The sequence below is a fragment of the Pseudophryne corroboree genome, chromosome 4 (assembly GCF_028390025.1).
Source record: "Pseudophryne corroboree isolate aPseCor3 chromosome 4, aPseCor3.hap2, whole genome shotgun sequence".
Classification (NCBI taxonomy): Eukaryota; Metazoa; Chordata; class Amphibia; order Anura; family Myobatrachidae; genus Pseudophryne; species Pseudophryne corroboree.
In genome coordinates, this window is record NC_086447.1 from 127561509 (window position 1) to 127578093 (window position 16585).

General features: G+C 44.8%; 1 protein-coding gene across 2 annotated transcripts in view; it reads right to left on the bottom strand.

Annotated features, from left to right (window-relative positions):
- Window positions 1-16585, bottom strand: part of HPCAL1 (hippocalcin like 1) — a 334375-nt gene that overhangs the window by 201431 nt on the left and 116359 nt on the right. For both annotated transcript variants that reach the window (XM_063915423.1, XM_063915420.1), the window contains exon 2: window positions 12721-12783. The gene's annotated coding sequence lies outside the window, so the exon portion shown is untranslated. The remainder of the gene's footprint in view (window positions 1-12720; window positions 12784-16585) is intronic.

Sequence of the window (16585 nt, forward strand, 5' to 3'; positions counted from 1 at the left end):
TCCTTTGCCTGAATTTCCAATATATTTATTGGCAGGCAACTCTCTTCCTTGGTCCACTGCCCCTGGAAGCAACTCCTTCCTAACACTGCTCTTCAGCCCTGAAGGCTGGCATCCATTGTCAGAATTTCCCAATCTGATATCCAAAAGGGTCTCCTTTTGTCCAGATGGGATGTCTGTAGCCACCAGGCTAATAACCTCCTTACTTCCAGAAGGACCATAGTCTACGTTTTTATTGTCTGTTGAAAAACATTCCATTTGGAAAGGATGAGACATTGCAGGGGCCTCAAGTGGAACTGAGCATACTCCACCATGTGAAATGTCGACACCATCAACCCCATCACACGAATTGCTGAGTAAATGGATACCCTTTGACTGTGTAGCAGCTCCTGACTCTGAATGAAGTTTGGATATTTGTTCAAAGGTAAAACTACTCTCTGAAGACTCAAATCCAACACAGCCCCCAAGTGAGTCATCCGTTGTGAAAGCAAAACCGCAGAAACCGCTTCTTGCACCCAGGCATCTGTGGTAGACTGCTGCCAGATCTGTGCAAACTGAAAGTCGGCCTCGCACCCCTGGGGTCCCCCAGGTGGAGGCCCGCACCATCAGGCTGATGGTTTATCTTCTGATTTGGAAGCCGGCCCTCTGGTAGCCCAATGCTTTTTAGTCTTACCAGACTTACCAGATTGAGACTGTTTGCCATAACCCTTTCCTTTTGCTTTTCCTCAAGTCCGAAAAGAGCCGAAAAGCTGGAAATCTATGCTTGGATCTGTGTGTGGAAGGAAGCTTCACTTTCTTGGAGTCTGCTTCTGACTCCAAAATACTGTTCAATTCTTCACCAAAAAGAACATCTCCAGTAAATGCAAAGACTCTAGAACCTTCTTAGATACAGAGTCAGCTTTCCATGTACGTAGCCAAACCACTCTGCGAGCTACTACTGTTGAGGCTGATGCCTGAGAGGCAATTGTACCCATATCCAAGGTTGCTTCTTCCATAAAAATAGCTGCCTGTTTGATATGTGAAATATAGGATTTCTGCTCTCTAGATGCCATTCAAAGGTCATCCTCCAATGCATCAGCCCAGGCTGCCACTGCTTTTGCCATCCAAGCCGAAGACATGGCTGGTCTTATGATTGTTTTAAGAAAACCACCTATTTTCGTATCAGTGACATCATTTAATGATGTTGAAGGCAGAGGTAATGCAGATTTTCACGCCAATCAGATGACATACGTATCTACTGATGACATACGTATCTACTTTGGGACACAGGTGCCTTAGATTTTAACAAAGGCTCTGCTGTGTCCTCTAAGGATAGAATGGCTTGCATAGCACTAATTAGCTCAGGAATGTTCACCGAGCCGAGGTCTTCCTCCTCGTCTCTGTATGCAGATCTGGAGTGCAATGAGTCCTCATCTGCCGAGGAGTCCTCATCTGAAACATGTGTAGACTGTGAAGATGTGGTTTCATGTTTAGGTTATTTACTTACCACTGGCCTTTCAGCCTGTTTCTGTTGAGAGGTTGACAATTCCTGTACTGGATGTGATAACCCCCAGGTGGAATGTTGCATGTAAGGGTTAATAGGGTAACCTATCCTTGGTATAGGAGCTGGCATTATCCACTCAGCTATACTGGATCATGTCTGTGCAAAAGTAGCCCATGGGGGTTCAACCTGAACTTGTGCCTGCCTCAGATTATTCAAGAGACTTTGGTGAAAGCTAAATCAATTTGCACATCATCTATTTTGGACCATATCCTCAGAGGTTAACCCAGCTTTGCAAGACAAACATGACATGAGTGTTGGTGCTGCTGTGGAGAGTGTATCCTCCTCACCCTTGCCTCTTATACATGATAAATAAATCACACACCTTTACAGTGTTACTACACAAATTGTGACTGCAATCAATTAAAAATTTGTTAAAGTGACATACAATCCGATCCTTCCCTGATTTGCACCCGCATTGAGGATTGGAATACACAGAAACTAACAGAAAATAGTAAAGTCAGCAATCACACTAGCAATCAATCACATAAGAAGACACATACTGTAGGTTAAAACAGACTTACACACTAACTGCAGCAGTTTATTGTATTCCTTCTTTAATGCATACTATTCCTTCACAACATACTAGAAGGTTAATAATTATGGCTTTTATGCTTCCTCTAGTTAGTTTAACTTTTTAGTAAATGATTATTAGATAAATTAAAATTGCAACTTGGTGTGATTATTAGTCGGGTGTATTACACTTCTAGTGCCCCCCCCCCCCTTTATTTACACCATATGATAACACACTTGCTTGTTAGAATATTTCATTCCCAGTTACTCGCATATCAGCCAATTTGTCAGAGGTGAATATTCTTTACATAATGTTGGCAGTCTGAAACGAACAATGAAAGAAAATCTGAATAGCTTAAATCTGCAAGAGATGGATCCGTCAGTAAACAGATGTTGGAACTTTCTCCACAGCGACATGAGTCAACACACATTTAGTGTGTCTAGTTTGCACAGTGGCTGTGAGCCTCAGGGACCAGCGAGGATGCGAGCAAACAGTGTGTTATTGTACAGCAAGCTGCCGCGTGTCACCATATTCAGGTCACTGCTGATAAACACAAACTTTGCTAAGATTTGTGTTGTTATTTCTAGATGTTCTGTCACACTCCGGCCTTAATCACAGGGTGGTGCTTTGTATATAAAGTGTAAATAGAACTTTATAATTTACATGGAAATGTAGTCTGCGCAATGACGCACTTCAGGCTGCCTATCACTGCAAGGTTAGAGGGCCGCATTGGGTGGCCCTCACCTTCAAAAAGGGCAACACAACACCCTTAATAGTATTAGTAAATTAAAGCAAAAAAGGAAGATACACCTATCTGTAATCTCATAGCAGCGAGTATTTTTAAACAAGTGTTCCAAGCTATAAACAAACAAGTGTAACAAAGCAGGAAAGAACTGGAGGCTACTGGAGAAGGCTTAAGGTGCCTGCTGCCCATCAGTAATGTTATGAAAGGAAGGAGACTGACATTTTGCCAGTATGCTTGGAGTTTAAAAATACAAAAAATTATATTTAGCATTGTTAGGGTTCCACGAGGACAGAGTTTGAGAAACACTGGTGTAAGGTAACTATTCTCTGAGAAGCCTCAGGTAAAGGGACCATAGCACAGAAAGTGGGCTAACCCCCGACATGCACATATCATATGCTAGATACATTTAGAGATATGTACAGAATAATTGTATTTAAGCAATTTTAGGTATTTATTGCTAGGGTACATAGGTCTCTTGCCATGTCATTGTTTTTGTTGTAGAGTCTGAATCTTGGTTGTGCAATGCCCTGTGCAGAGAAAGGTTCATTATAAGCACTCCTATGTGTTGTGCCTGTAACTGGAGATAATGCCACACACTTACCACACTTATACCCCTTTCAGACCACCAGAGATGAACACGGGTTATTGGCACATGAGCGCGCATAACCCGTGTTCATGTGCGGTCTGAAAGGTGCCAGGGGAAAAAATAAGATTTTACTTACCGATAAATCTATTTCTCGTAGTCCGTAGTGGATGCTGGGACTCCGTCAGGACCATGGGGATTAGCGGCTCCGCAGGAGACAGGGCACAAAAATAAAGCTTTAGGATCAGGTGGTGTGCACTGGCTCCTCCCCCTATGACCCTCCTCCAAGCCTCAGTTAGGATACTGTGCCCGGACGAGCGTACACAATAAGGAAGGATTTTGAATCCCGGGTAAGACTCATACCAGCCACACCAATCACACTGTACAACCTGTGATCTGAACCCAGTTAACAGTATGACAACACGTAGGAGCCTCTGAACAGACGGCTCACAACAATAACAACCCGATTTTTTTGTAACAATAACTATGTACAAGTATTGCAGACAATCCGCACTTGGGATGGGCGCCCAGCATCCACTACGGACTACGAGAAATAGATTTATCGGTAAGTAAAATCTTATTTTCTCTGACGTCCTAGTGGATGCTGGGACTCCGTCAGGACCATGGGGATTATACCAAAGCTCCCAAACGGGCGGGAGAGTGCGGATGACTCTGCAGCACCGAATGAGAGAACTCCAGGTCCTCTTTAGCCAGGGTATCAAATTTGTAGAATTTTACAAACGTGTTCTCCCCCGACCACGTAGCTGCTCGGCAGAGTTGTAATGCCGAGACCCCTCGGGCAGCCGCCCAGGATGAGCCCACCTTCCTTGTGGAATGGGCCTTGACAGATTTAGGCTGTGGCAGGCCTGCCACAGAATGTGCAAGTTGAATTGTGCTACAAATCCAACGAGCAATCGTCTGCTTAGAAGCAGGAGCACCCAGCTTGTTGGGTGCATACAGTATAAACAGCGAGTCAGATTTTCTGACTCCGGCCGTCCTTGAAATATATATTTTCAATGCCCTGACAACGTCCAGCAACTTGGAATCCTCCAAATCACTAGTAGCCGCAGGCACCACAATAGGTTGGTTCAGGTGAAACGCTGACACCACCTTAGGCAGAAACTGAGGACGCGTCCGCAGTTCTGCCCTGTCCGAATGGAAAATCAGATATGGGCTTTTATACGATAAAGCCGCCAATTCTGATACTCTCCTGGCTGAAGCCAGGGCCAGTAGCATGGTTACTTTCCATGTAAGATATTTCAAATCCACCGATTTGAGTGGCTCAAACCAATGGGATTTGAGAAAATCCAAAACTACATTAAGGTCCCACGGAGCCACTGGGGGCACAACCGGGGGCTGTATATGTAGTACTCCTTTTACAAAAGTCTGGACTTCAGGAACTGAAGCCAATTTTTTCTGGAAGAAATCGACAGGGCCGAAATTTGAATCTTAATGGACCCCAATTTGAGTCCCATAGACAATCCTGTTTGCAGGAAATGTAGGAATCGACCCAGTTGAAATTCCTCCGTGGTGGCCTTCCTGGCCTCCCACCACGCAACATATTTTCTCCAAATGCGGTGATAATGTTGTGCAGTCACCTCCTTCCTGGCTTTTACCAGCGTAGGGATGACCTCTTCCGGAATGCCTTTTTCCCTTAGAATTCGGCGTTCAACCGCCATGCCGTTAAAAACAGCCGCGGTAAGTCTTGGAATAGACCCGGTCCCTGCTGAAGCAGGTCCCGTCTTAGGGGTAGAGGCCACGGATCTTCCGTGAGCATCTCCTGAAGTTCCGGGTACCAAGTTCTTCTTGGCCAATCCGAAGCCACGAGTATCGTTCTTACTCCCCTTTGCCGTATAATTCTCAGTACTTTTGGTATGAGAGGCAGAGGAGGAAACACCTACACTGACTGGTACACCCATGGTGTTACCAGAGCGTCTACAGCTATTGCCTGAGGGTCTCTTGACCTGGCGCAATACCTGTCCAGTTTTTTCTGCTGAGGAAGTCTGCTTCCCACTTGTCCATTCCCGGAATGAACACTGCTGACAGTGCTATCACATGATTTTCCGCCCAGCGAAAAATCCTTGCAGTTTCTGCCATTGGCCTCCTGCTTCTTGTGCCGCCCTGTCTGTTTACGTGGGCGACTGCCGTGATGTTGTCCCACTGGATCAATACCGGCTGACCTTGAAGCAGAGGTCTTGCTAAGCTTAGAGCATTGTAAATTGTCCTTAGCTCCAGTATATTTATGTGGAGAAAAGTCTCCAGACTTGATCACACTCCCTAGAAATTTTTTCCCTGTGTGACTGCTCCCCAGCCTCTCAGGCTGGCCTCCGTGGTCACCAGCATCCAATCCTGAATGCCGAATCTGCGGCCCTCTAGAAGATGAGCACTCTGTAACCACCACAGGAGAGATACCCTTGTTCTTGGAGATAGTGTTATCCGCTGATGCATCTGAAGATGCAATCCGGACCATTTGTCCAGCAGATCCCACTGAAAAGTTCTTGCGTGGAATCTGCCGAATGGAATCGCTTCGTAATAAGCCACCATTTTTCCCAGGACTCTTGTGCAATGCTGCACTGACACTTTTCCTGGTTTTAGGAGGTTCCTGACTAGCTCGGATAACTCCCTGGCTTTCTCCTCCGGGAGAAACACCTTTTTCTGGACTGTGTCCAGAATCATCCCTAGGAACAGCAGACGTGTCGTCGGAAACGGCTGTGATTTTGGAATATTTAGAATCCACCCGTGCTGTCGTAGAACTACTTGAGATAGTGCTACTTCGACTTCCAACTGTTCTCTGGACCTTGCCCTTATCAGGAGATCGTCCAAGTAAGGGATATTTAAGACGCCTTTTCTTTGAAGAATCATCATTTCGGCCATTACTTTGGTAAAGACCCGGGGTGCCGTGGACAATCCAAACGGCAGCGTCTGAAACGGATAGTGACAGTTCCGTACCACGAACCTGAGGTACCCTTGGTGAGAAAGGCAATTTTGGACATGGATGTAAGCATCCCTGATGTCCAGGGACACCATATAGTCCCCTTCTTCCTAGTCCGCTATCACTGCTCTGAGTGACTCCATCTTGATTTGAACCTTTGTATGTAAGTGTTCAAAGATTTCAGATTTAGAATAGGTCTCACCGAGCCGTCTGGCTTCAGTACCACAATATAGTGTAGAATAATACCCCTTTCCTTGTTGTAGGAGGGGTACTTTGATTATCACCTGCTGGGAATACAGCTTGTGAATTGTTTCCAATACTGCCTTCCTGTCGGAGGAAGACGTTGGTAAAGCAGACATCAGGAGCCTGCGAGGGGGAGACGTCTCGAATTTCCAATCAGTACCCCTGGGATACTACTTGTAGGATCCAGGGGTCCTGTACGGCCCCAGCGTCATGCTGAGGGCTTGGCAGAAGCGGTGAAGGGCTTCTGTTCCTGGGAATGGGCTGCCTGCTGCAGTCTTCTTCCCTTTCCTCTATCCCTGGGCAGATATGACTGGCCTTTTGCCCGCTTGCCCTTATGGGGACGAAAGGACTGAGGCTGAAAAGACAGTGTCTTTTTCTGCTGAGATGTAACTTGGGGTAAAAAAGGTGGATTTTCCAGCTGTTGCCGTGGCCACCAGGTCCGATGGACCGACCGCAAATAACTCCTCTCCTTTATACGGCAATACTTCCATGTGCCGTTTGGAATCTGCATCACCTGACCACTGTCGTGTCCATAAACATCTTCTGGCAGATATGGACATCGCACTTACTCTTGATGCCAGAGTGCAAATATCCCTCTGTGCATCTCGCATATATAGAAATGCATCCTATAAATGCTCTATAGTAAATAAAATACTGTCCCTGTCAAGGGTATCAATATTTTCAGTCAGGGAATCCGACCAAGCCACCCCAGCGCTGCACATCCAGGCTGAGGCGATCGCTGGTCGCAGTATAACACCAGTATGTGTGTATATACTTTTTAGGATATTTTCCAGCCTCCTATCAGCTGGCTCCTTGAGGGCGGCCCTATCTGGAGACGGTACCGCCACTTGTTTTGATAAGCGTGTGAGCGCCTTATCCACCCTGAGGGGTGTTTCCCAACGCGCCCTAACTTCTGGCGGGAAAGGGTATACCGCCAATAATTTTCTATCGGGGGAAACCCACGCATCATCACACACTTCGTTTAATTTATCTGATTCAGGAAAAACTATAGGTAGTTTTTTCACACCCCACATAATACCCTTTTTTGTGGTACTTGTAGTATCAGAAATATGTAACACCTCCTTCATTGCCCTTAACAATTAACGTGTGGCCCTAAAGGAAAATACGTTTGTTTCTTCACCGTCGACACTGGAGTCAGTGTCCATGTCTGTGTCGACCGACTGAGGTAAAATGGGCGTTTTAATGCCCCTGACGGTGTTTGAGACGCCTGGACAGGTACTATTTTGTTTGCCGGCCGTCTCATGTCGTCAACCGACCTTGCAGCGTGTTGACATTATCACGTAATTCCTTAAATAAGCCATCCATTCCGGTGTCGACTCCCTAGAGAGTGACATCACCATTACAGGCAATTGCTCCGCCTCCTCACCAACATCGTCCTCATACATGTCGACACACACGTACCGACACACAGCACACACACAGGGAATGCTCTGATAGAGGACAGGACCCCACTAGCCCTTTGGGGAGACAGAGGGAGAGTTTGCCAGCACACACCAAAACGCTATAATTATACAGGGACAACCTTCATATAAGTGTTTTTCCCTTATAGCATCTTAATATATATAATCATATCGCCAAATAAGTGCCCCCCCCTCTCTGTTTTAACCCTGTTTCTGTAGTGCAGTGCAGGGGAGAGCCTGGGAGCCTTCCCACCAGCATTTCTGTGAGGGAAAATGGCGCTGTGTGCTGAGGAGAATAAGCCCCGCCCCCTTTTCGGCGGGCTTCTTCTCCCGATTTTCTGAGACCTGGCAGGGGTTAAATACATCCATATAGCCCCAGGGACTATATGTGATGTATTTTTTAGCCAGAATAAGGTATTATCATTGCTGCCCAGGGCGCCCCCCCCCAGCGCCCTGCACCCTCCGTGACCGCTGGTGTGAAGTGTGTGACAACAATGGCGCACAGCTGCAGTGCTGTGCGCTACCTCATGAAGACTGTAAAGTCTTCTGCCGCCGGTTTCTGGACCTCTTCACTTTTCGGCATCTGCAAGGGGTCGGCGGCGCGGCTCCGGGACCGGACTCCATGGCTGGGCCTGTGTTCGATCCCTCTGGAGCTAATGGTGTCCAGTAGCCTAAGAAGCCAATCCATCCTGCACGCAGGTGAGTTCACTTCTCTCCCCTAAGTCCCTCGTAGCAGTGAGCCTGTTGCCAGCAGGTCTCACTGAAAATAAAAAACCTAATAACTTTTTCTAAGCAGCTCTTTAGGAGAGCCACCTAGATTGCACCCTGCTCGGACGGGCACAAAAACCTAACTGAGGCTTGGAGGAGGGTCATAGGGGGAGGAGCCAGTGCACACCACCTGATCCTAAAGCTTTATTTTTGTGCCCTGTCTCCTGCGGAGCCGCTAATCCCCATGGTCCCGACGGAGTCCCAGCATCCACTAGGACGTCAGAGAAATACAGAGTAGAGCGACCCGGTATTTCAACCCTGGTGGCAAGCAGGGTTGAACTAGTGTTCACCCCGGCTTGCTGTGCAATGTGAACGGGAGCTAGGTTGATGCAACCCATTTCCCGTTCACTGTGTGTGTATGGGCGGCGCTTGGAGATCATGTGATCTCCAAGCACCGACCCATCACCGCTGACGCCTCAGGCGGTGTGAAAGGGGTATAGTGTTTTGCTTGTGACAGATTACACAAAGAACAACTTTAAGAATTTCAGTCTCTTCAGCAGAGAGGATATTGAAAGTATCTGCAAATCTTTATTCTTTATGAATGTTCTTCACATTCTGGTGTAAATAAAACTAAAATGTTTTTTTTTTTTTTTTTTATCAGTGAGGATATCTTGCAGATGTTTTATCAAGCGACATGGAACAAGTAAATCTTTGCCTTCACACTCCCTTCCAATTCCCCAGTCACTACCACAGACCTTGTTGGTGAGCAAGTAGGCCAGTTACAATAATCAACCTATGGTCACCCACACCAGCCAACATCATCACTTGGCCAAGCCTGGATCAAATCCAAATTGGGAGGGGCAGGGAAGGGGGGGGGGGGGGGGATTCATAGAGACTATACTGTATAACCTGAGTGGGATATAAAACCAGGAGCCAGTGAAAAGTAGGTGGAACAAAGAGTCTAGCACTCTTACATCAACCAGATAAATGAACAAATACAAGTTTGGACTCCACTGATCTCCAAGTCAAATACATAAGATTTATGTGCGACACCAGAGATAGATAGACTTATTGCTAAAATGCGCGAGTCATCTGTACAGCAGGGAGTATACCGTATGTACTGTATATTGCGTCAATATTTAGGACACTGCTGCAACTCACCACTGACTGGTAAAATCAATGGAATCTCTACTTTATTAATAAACATTTACAGATTTATGCTGTAAGGCTACATACAGTATTTATGAACATTGGCCACATCCACAAATATGTCTTACAGCTTTCTCTAGTGTTAATATGGGTCCTGGTTCTCACAAGGCAGTCCTGATTCTCCACCGAAAATCTAAGCAGGGAACCTTTATTAAACTCAAATTATAAGGAAAAGGGAAAAGGGAACGATTTACCTTTAGACTCAGAAGGGAAGCAGGAAATGGATCTGATGGTGAAACGTCCAGTCATGCAGGCTACAATCAGTAACAGTTCATCTGCAGAGCTGCAGCAGGTGTAATACTAGGTGGTGCCAATAATCAGAACGTACAGGAGCACCACATACCTTCATCTGAGTAAGTAGTAAGGATAATATTTCACTAATGTATAGGTCAAATATAAAAAAATAAAAAAAAAGTTCCGGGTAAAGTACAGTGCATAATTTCACTATAACACAAGCAAGAAAAGCAAGATCAGATGAAAGGTTCTTAGGGCGAGATGACCTGTACACACTAATCCGTGCCGCCTGATTCATTCAGCCAGCTTATTTCACAAAAGACGCCAATCTACATTATATGCCTGACACACTGCCTTTTATGCTCACTGGTAATCCTTTAGAACAGCAAACAAGAACAGTATTTCTTTTATCCTTCTTCAGAAATACGCCAAAGCCCTCATGTTGTCTACATTCACTTCACATCAGCCTGAAGCTGGACTCTCCTTGTGCGCTGTACATTATATAGGTTCCTTATTACTCAGTGCGGTCGGTGGTTACTAGGCTTCTTGGTACAACCAAAAAAATGGCTGCCTACACAGTCCGCAGGCGTCCGTTCCTCTTTAAAAATAGATGCTCAGAAAGTGAGGAGTCAAAATGATTCTAGATATTATTTTTATATTAAAATTATAAGTGTTTAACGGTCAGGAGGATATTGGGGCATTAACATTCTGTCGTTTATAGGTAAGTTAAGCCTAAATGTTTGCAAATAGCAAAGGACTAGGTCTGTGAAGGAACTATGACTTTCTGCACGGATGCGTTTATACATGCGACAATGCACAGCCTACTGTAAATCATTTGAACATGTATGTCAATGAAGAATCCTCTTTATATACAGAAGTTCACAGAAATCAGTCAAAATGACATTGAGTAAATATACAGACACTTAATCATTAGTTTCTCACAGGTCTAAGCATTCAGGACCAAAGGTATTATGGACAGGTTTTTCGAAAGTGCCGATTAGTCTCTTCGCTGCATACATCATAGCACCAAACCCACTACCCATTTGTTGGTACTAACAGCGTCGGCATTATCAAATTGAAGAGGCTTGGGGTAGATTTCTTTCACTGATTTTAGCCTAACACGGTTTCTTTATTTAAAAAATAGAAAAATAAATATGACACCAGAGCCTCAATTATACAGCAGCCGGTGAAGAAGACAATATAGCCACTACCTTTATGATCATCTGTTTACTTTGGTTATACAAATTATTCATAAGAATGTAATCATATGTTGCAGCAGCGCATACTATTAAGCAAACAGAATATTTCAGCAACTCCAACTAATTTGGATTTTAATGAAGACATGGGTAATAAAAAAAGAAAGTGTGTTGGCCAACAATTTATGCCACATGATCTAAGGCAGAGGTTCTCAAACTCGGTCCTCAGGACCCCACACAGTGCATGTTTTGCAGGTAACCCAGCAAGTGCACAGGTGTATTAATTACTCACTGACACATTTTAAAAAGCCCACAGGAGCAGCTAATTATTTCAATTGTGATTCTGTGAGGAGACCTGCAAAACATGCACTGTGTGGGGTCCTGAGGACCGAGTTTGAGAACCTATGATCTAAGGCAAATCCTTCAAACAAGGTCCTATCGGGGGCAGGATGACTAAGGGATTGAGGGCCTGATTCAGAAATGGATGTAAATGCAAGCAGCCTTGTATTTCCATCCGATCTAAAGGAGGGACTTGCAGGAGACGTGTCAGTCCAAGAGACGCCTCCTGCATGTAGTTGCGATCCCAGCCCAGTGATAGACGTCGCAAGCTGGTATCCAACATCGCGACCACATGCACATGGCCACCTGAGTAAGCTCCAGCTTATGCAGCCGACCGATGCCGGGGCTGAGAGGCCAGGAAGTCTGTGTGGTAACACGCAGACCCCTGGCTCTCCCCACCCAGTAAACCGGGGTGACACTCCTACATTTCGGGGAATGGAGGCCTCCCCCTGCCCTCTCCATACCCCTCAACGCCGCTGCTGAAGTGAGATTGCAAGGCCAGTTCTGTGCATGCGCAAAATGGACCAGTGAAGCCACTGATTACCGATCATGGTGAATCTGCGTGTGGACATAGACCAGCGGTCAGGCCTGAATCAGGCCCCGAAACCAATCACTGCTTTGTCTTAAAGTAGGGGTGGGTAGCCTTTGGCCCTCAAGCTGTTGTCGTACTACACATCCCAAGCATGCCCTGCTACAGTTTTGCTAGTTCAACAACAGCTGGAGAGCCAAAGGTTCCCCATCCTTGCCTTAAAGCATACTGTAGGTTCTCCAACTCGGTCCTCAGGATCCCAACAGTCAACATATTCCAGGTAACCCAGCAGGTGTATTTATTGCTCACCGGCATTTTAAAAATTCCACAGGTGAGTTGATGATTTCACTTGTGATTCTGTGAGGAGACCTGAAAAACATGCACCATATGGGGTCCCAAGGACGGAGTTTGAGAACCTGTGCCTTAAAGCCATCCATTTCATTTTTGAATAATTGTTCAATTTGAATCATCCATTACAGCCGACCAGCACAAAACACAGAAAATAGGAGAGGATGGCAATGAGGACTTACCAAAATGGAGACTCCTGCATCAAACCCCGGATTGGTGCAATGTGAGGTGAGTGGAGGGAAATCCTGTAGCAAGAAAAAGAAAAGAAAATTACTTTATCATCAAATGACAGGGCATTTAATGCACAGTCACATTCTGAGCACAATGAGTCTGTCAGGGCAGATGACGGAAATACTCCACAGTACAGGCACTACAAAAAGAGACAGCCAGCTCTATGCATCCCGTTGTCATAACCTGGCTAAACTGTAGACAAGAATTATGGGTAGGGATATGCCTGTAAAACGTGAATAAGTGCCCTGCGTTCTTAAAGGGCTAATAATGTGGCTACAGGACCAAGAATAAGTGCAGGGACTTCACAGGGGTGTTTTGTCTTTTGCTAAATTTTTTCTATGAAAGAGTCTGTAGATGTGTTATTTCTTTACAACAGTTTGTCGGAGTCTGTTATCGGAATGCATAGAGTTTAGGGCTCTCCCGATCATGTTTTTATGCAACTGTGATCACTAGACATAAATATATAACACTAACTAAATTTAGTACAAGCTACCAAGGATTAAAAAAGGTGGGAGTGTAACACCAACAGCCAAGCCAGTCTGATTCTGGTTATCTAGTACATTCTAGAATATGATTGCTAGAACCTGATTGCTCATAGAAACCAGTTTATCTAGTACAGTCCATAAAATTATACTTCTATCTGTTCCCTGACTCGGCCCCTGGAATCTCCTTCATTAAACGGTTTAGAAGTTGTAGTGTTGGCGATCAGTGATCATATTTCTGCATAACATTATGAGCAGCAGCAGCAATACAAGTTTCAAAATGTTCTAGATAAGGAGATTGCAGATATAGATGCTACACATTCACATATACAGGTAGTAGACCAGAAATAGAAACCGTCAGTACATCAGGGACTGTAAGCATACTGATTACAAGGGCTTCCAGGCAGACGTGACTCAGGCAAATGTTAAGAAACTATAATCGCAGCATGGTCATGGGACTGCACTGTGCATTACAGTCGGACTACTACGTATAAAACCTGACCAGGTACGTTTGCAAGGTCAGTGGTGCACAAAGCACAAGCCTACTGAAAACAATGGAGGAAGGTGATCAGCAAAATCATCATCTTTCTCCACGTTTGACAGGTGAACGCATATGTGGTGCCAACAACCGTACAGCCCGATTGCCTGTGTCCAACAGTACACAGTTCTGTTTGCTCTATGATGCTCTGAGGACCATTTTTATGGCATGGTATGGGGTGCAGTTGTTACCTAGGAAGACAAGGTCAGATCTAATTACAATCTTAAAAAAAACAAAAATAAAATCTGGGTGATCATCTTCACCCCATGCTGCTGTATTTCATTGCCACTGGGATAATGACCTCAGTTGTTTGAGGGGTAGGACAAAGGTGATTATGTAAGCAATGACCTATGGATAACCAGTCCTGAACCCAAATGAGCAGTTATGGGATATTCTGCAACAGTGCCAGAGACAGCACTTTTCATTAGCATCAACCAGGTTTCAGAATTATGGCTGTGCCCCTAATGGAAATTTACACGTTAGTAAAGACCATACTGGTCACACATTGACTGTCAATACTTTCCATACATAAAAGAATCAATAAACATATAGTTATCTGAAAGACCCTTCCAATAGGTTATCTGAAAGTCCCTTTCAGGCCTGGATAAAAGGGCTATGGGTAATATAAACAATCTCTCAAAGATGGAACTAGATGGAACAATGCAAGATTACTGTAGGTTATGGAGAGAGAAGCTTAAACAATTGGAAAATACCTTGGAGAATGGGGGAAACACTAACATCCTACAGAATTTAAATGAACATAAAAAATAAAAAATAAAAAACACAATGGGCGGACTACCAGAAAGGCTGGGATGGAATTAGATTGAATGGAGGACACAGGGAAATGTATGGAAGACACTGTAAGGAGTTGTAACATTGCCAACACCTATACAGAGCAGTTCGTATAGTATATACTGTAGCATTTTCTATAGTCAAACACATTTGAGGTTTACCAAGGAGCCAGTAAAATTCGGTGACATTATGGGGGTAATTCCAAGTTGATCGCAGCAGGAAATTTTTTAGCAGTTGGGCAAAACCATGTGCACTGCAGGGGGGGCAGATATAACATGTGCATAGAGAGTTAGATTTGGGTGGGGGGTGTTCAATCTGCAATCTAAATTGCAGTGTAAAAATAAAGCAGCCAGTATTTACCCTGCATAGAAACAAAATAACCCACCCAAATCTAACTCTCTCTGCAAATGTTATATCTGCCCCCCCTGCAGTGCACATGGTTTTGCCCAACTGCTAAAAAATTTCCTGCTGCGATCAACTTGGAATTACCCCCTATGTCTAAAAACTTTTAGTGAGATAAGAGTAAACCAGCAATACAATTTGCAATTGGTCACACTGGATGTATTGTAGTCTACAGAGTGAAGATACAGGAAAAAAATAAATTGCTATTATCTAAGAAACCGTACTATGGGGGTAATTCCAAGTTGATCGCAGCAGGAATTTTTTTTAGCAGTTGGGCAAAACCATGTGCACTGCAGGGGAGGCAGATTTAACATGTGCAGAGAGAGTTAGATTTGGGTGGGGTGTATTCAATCTGCAATCTAATTTGCAGTGTAAAAATAAAGCAGCCAGTATTTACCCTGCACAGAAACAAAATAACACACCCAAATCTAACTCTTTCTGCACATGTTATATCTGCCTCCTCTGCAGTGCACATGGTTTTGCCCAACTGCTAACAAAATTCCTGCTGCGATCAACTTGGAATTACCCCCTATATTCAATTCAATTAGCAGCTGTAATTTACAGTGGGTGTAAAATGGGTGGTAGTCTCAGGTTTTAAGGCTATGGGCTATTCACTTTCAGCCCCTTTTTCACACCGGTTAAATTACTGTGTTAACCTATAGAATCCAATATAAGTTACATAGAAACCTAGAATTTGATAGCAGATAAGTACCATATGGCCCATCCAGTCTGCCCTTCCCGAAGCCATGTGTTAAGATGGTTGCAGCACCACAAATAGGCTATCTAATGCAGATTTATTTGCGAGCCTTCTCACACTCATTATTTGCATCCTGCGGTCTGCCTTCGGGACTAATTGAATACTAAATACTTGAACATATTAGTGGCAATCCTAATTCTGCAGTTATTAAACACGCACTGAATACTTCCAAGCATAGACAACAAAAACTGGAAACCGCTATGGTACTGTACAAAAAAACTAACTGCTCAATAAATAGGTACCGTTTGTGTTGGGAAAGTTAGGAAAGTTAGGAAAGTGGGCTGATTGGAATGCATCAAATGTTTGTGCCCGATTCAGAGCCGTGCAATGACGCTATTTAAGGAGTTGCACAATTATCGGCCACAGTTAGGATTTATTTGCAAAGTAAAGGGGGGTACAGACGGGGAGATGTATGCTGAGCGATCCCAGATCTCTCCCCCCGCTCAGCCACAGCGCTGAAGACGACACGCTCACTTCAGGCCAATCTAGAACCGGCGATAGCATGGGGCATACACACGGACAGATCCGTGCTTAATTTCCAAGCAATCTTGTAAGATTGCTTAGAAATAAGGCATACAGCTCTCCATGTGTACCCCCCTTTACAGTCAGGGACTGTTTGAGGGAGTGGCGGCAAAAGCACAGGTACTTTGCAACAGTCTGCGTGGCGTCTCAGCCTACAACTGCAATCCTGTCCGCACAAAACATGGTGCCAGCATTTCAATTAGCAGCCATTCTGCTCGGCTCAGGTAGTCAATTGTTGAAGGGTCTGTGACTACCGATGAGTGTTTGTACATAGCTGCTTGGATATGGGACACCACCACTGAGTTTCTCAATAGAAATCCTGG